This window comes from Lactuca saligna, chromosome 6 (assembly GCF_052625555.1).
Source record: "Lactuca saligna cultivar CGN05327 chromosome 6, ASM5262555v1, whole genome shotgun sequence".
Lineage (NCBI taxonomy): Eukaryota > Viridiplantae > Streptophyta > Magnoliopsida > Asterales > Asteraceae > Lactuca > Lactuca saligna.
The window spans coordinates 134,254,020-134,258,237 of record NC_136422.1 but is presented as its reverse complement, the minus strand read 5'-3'; positions in this window follow the sequence as shown (position 1 = coordinate 134,258,237).

Genomic DNA, 4,218 nt, shown 5'->3' with positions numbered 1-4,218 from the left:
CTCTACACAAAAACTCATGATTTCAGAGTTTGGTGCCTTTACACATAATCCTGAAGAGAGATTCAGTCAAATCTTCAATCGTTACAATCATCTTCTAAGTATGATGATGAAACACGACATTGGACGTGAAGTTATCGAACAAAAGGTTATGATCATGAATGGGCTTAGATATGAGTGGATGGCGGTGGTGTCAACAGGCAAGGCACATTAACAGTTTAAGAAATATACCCTGGCAAAGCTTGTTGGAATCCTGAAGTCACATGAAAATGAGGTGAAAAAAGAAGCAAAAGTTGTATCTGGGATGGGATCTTTGGCTCTCGTTGAAAATGGAAAGAAAGTAGCAGAGGATGGTTAAGAGTATGATCTTTCTGATTGTGAGCTTACACATGAAGAGTATGCATTCATGGTATCAAATCCAAAGCGATTCGCAAAGAAGAAGTTTCCTTCCAAAAAGATTCCTTCCAAAAAGAACCGAAACTGGCAGGGAAGGTACAAATCTGAGAAGGTAAAAGAGGAGAGTGTGAATATCTCTCAGAAAGAAGAGGAAAAGAAGGAAAAGAAGCTAACTAGTGACTCTGGCTATGATTGCAATTACCGTCATGGCAAAAACCACTTGGCCAAAGAATGCATGCAGCAAAGGTGAAATGAGAAGAAGGAAGGAGAAGATGATGAGACATACTATCTCCTAAATCTTGAGGTGAAAAAGAAGAAAAAGTACTCTAATAATTTAATGCCTGCTTTAATTGTGCAGGAAAATGAAGATGATGAATTTGGCAGGGTTGAAGTCTGGTCCACAGATTCTGAAGATGAGGAGGCTCGTAGGCCTACTTATGGGAGAAATTTTGTTGTGAAAGAAGAGGATTCACATTCTGGAGGAAGGTGTTTCATGGTGACAAGTGATATGTAACAGATGCGAGGATACACCACTGATAGTGGGTCTGGGAGTTATAGCTACTTCGCTGCAAAACCAGTTTTTGAGGAAATCAGTGAATGCGATCAAATGATCAACACGATACACTATATTCTTGAATCACTTGATATACATGTGTCCGGATACGAAACTGAACTAAATGAACTAAAATTCACATTTTCAAGTATCAGAGATAGTTTAAAACAAATTCTCTTGATAAATACTAACTTAATCGATCAAATCAGCATGATTTCGTCAAAGAGTGAGGAGAGACGCATGTGGATAAAGAAGATTGAGTCTAATTTAGCAAAGTCTAGGGATTGGTTAATTTACTTACACAGAGACAATTTAATGCTTTTGAAACAATGTAATATTTTTGTTTGGTTGCGAAAAGGATTTATCTTAATATTACTCAATTGCATCCTTATTGTGAGATTGGTCAAAACTCCATATTATGATATTGCCATTCCTTGAATTAAAGGAGGATGAAATCGATGCTGACTTTTACAAGTGCGAATCCATCGTCTCATCTAACGAAACTTCGGAAGCTTACAAGATAGGTTTGGACAAAATTGAATCATTTATTAAGTCGAAAGACCACAAGAACATGCTAAAACAGCTTTTTGGACGAAAATGACAAAAAGAAAATGAAATCTGACATTGTGCAAATGTTTGACTCATTGAGTGCAAAGCTGAGTTTAGATAACAAGCTTAATGTTGATAACACATCTGAATTTCACGATGACAGTGATATGAGTGAAATATTTGTAGAGGATGAGGTTGACTGTTCAGAGTTTGTTAAAAATGAACCTGTTGTTGCAAAAGTCCTAATTTTTGAAAATTCTGTTGAATTCGCACGTTTTTCTGAAAATAATCCAAAAGTCTTACAATAAATTGCGACTGTTTTTCCAAAAGTCCAAACTATCCCTTACCAGTTTTTCAAAATCAATGGTATAAATAAGGATCAAACTGTCGAATTGACGTCCTTAGTTGAAGAAGATAATGTAGATGGATGTGATCAGTACTTGTAGTTAGATACTATCGATAATATTGACAAAACATTTAGTCTCTCAGAAAGGACCTCATGGAGAGTAAAAGGAAGATATGTAGCAGAACCTTTAAACAAGGTCAAGTCTAGCTACGAGAAAGGAAGTCCCAGTGGAACTAAGAATGTTCCTAGCGACTCATCTTCAGTACAAAACGAAACTTCAGCAAGAAAACCAAGAGCGAAAGCTAACATTCATAAATCCTCAGAACAGTTCCCAGCCCAAAAACATCAAAGGAACACGAGATACAACAAAAATCTCAAGGAAAGATAACAACTCTGGCAATCCAAAAATCCCAACTTGGTTCGCATTGAAAAACCTCTCAATCAAAATGATAAAGTAACGTCAAATGTGAACCTAAAGAGCTCTTTGCAAATTCAGTTTCACAATCCATAGGATACTATACAAAAAGTTTTTCAAAAACCTATTCTTTCAAAGCCAAAAGGCCCCGCGGAGAATCCTAAACCTCATAACTCACAAACCAAGTATGCTTCACATCCTATCAAGACATCGAAAGATGTTAAGGGAAAAGGAAAGCTGGTTTTGGATCATCAAACTCCAATAAAGAAGCCCGAAACTAAAACAAAGAAAATTGAGAAAGGGTTTGTGAAAAGGCAAAACAAAAATCAAAAGCGATCATCTTCAAAAGGCATTAACATAAAAGATTATAGGATTAAGGTTTTTAAAATTACAAAGAAAGAAAACACCAACCAAATAAAACGAACCTATATGGTTGATCTTGCAATTACTTACCCTCTTTCTGTAAAAGGCTCACAAGGACCCAAACAAGTTTGTGTTCCTAAATCTGCTTAATTTTTGCAGGTATTTTATGACGAACAGTTTGACACTGAGTGGTATATCGACAGTGGCTGTTCGCGTCACATGACATGAAGGAAGGAGGAACTGCAAGAGTATAGAGAACTAAAAAATGGTGGAAGAGTGAATTTTGGGAATAACTTACTTAGAGAGATCAAAGGTTATGAGATGATAACAAATGGAGAATTCTCGTTTCATAAAGTTGCTTATGTCGAGGGTCTGCAACACAATCTTATAAGTGTTTTGGAGTTGGTTGTTGGTATAGGATTAAGGGTCTCATTTGACGACGAAGGTTCTGAGATCACAGAAAAGAAAACCAAAGAAGTCCTTCTAAAGACTAAATGGAAAGGCGATATGTATCCTTTGAAACTAAATCCAATACGAGGGAAGCTTTCCATTTGCCTTCTCATGAAAGCTCCAATAGACGATAGTTAGCTATGACATAGAAGACTTTCGCACCTTAACTTCAAAGATATCAACAAGCTTGTTCTTGGTGATCATGTGCAACTGATTCCTCTCTTATAGTATGACAAGGATCATCTTTGCACTGCATGTGTGTAATGGGGAAGCAAAGCAGTAAAAGTCATCCAACTATAGTGAATACAAAAGTCATTGAGCCACTCAAACTTTTGCACATCGATCTTTATGGTCCTTATGCAATCGAACGTGTTAGTGGTAATAAGTAAATTTCCGTTATTATAGATGATTTTTTTTTTCGTTTCACTTAGGTGTATTTTCTTAAGCAGAAATCTGAAGCCACTCCCAAGCTCAAAGACTTCATAAAGCAGATTGAATTACAACTGCAAAAGCGGGTTCACAATATTCATAGTGACAATGGGTTTGAATTTAAAAACCAGGAGTTTGAAGAATTTCTGACTGCGAAAGGAGTTTCACATAACTTTTCGGCTCCATACACTCCCAATAGAATGGAGTCGTTGAAAGGCAAAACCTATCATTGTGTGAGGCTGCAAGAACCATACTTTCATTCGTGAAAATGCCACTATAATTTTGGGCTGATGCTATTGGGACATCTTGTTTCACCCAAAACCATTAAGTTCTCAATAAACAATTTTCTCTAACTCCCTATGAAATCATAAACAAACGAAAACCTAACGTAAAGTTTTCCATGTTTTTGGTTATAGGTGCTTCATCATTAACTCCAAAGAACAAAGTAACAAATTCGGTGTAAAGACTGACAAAGGCATCTTCTTAGGATATTCGTTGACCTCCAAGGCAGATAGGGTTCTTAACAAATGATCAAAAAGAATAGAAGAAACCTATTATGTTATGTTCAACGACAACAACTTAAAGAGGAGTCAAGCTATCTCTTCCGAATCCAAAGAGGCTAACAAAAAGGGCGATGAATTGAATAAAATAATTGACTAAGCTGCAACAGATATGAACAAAGAGCCACCAAGTGCAAATGACCCACATAACACAAACTCT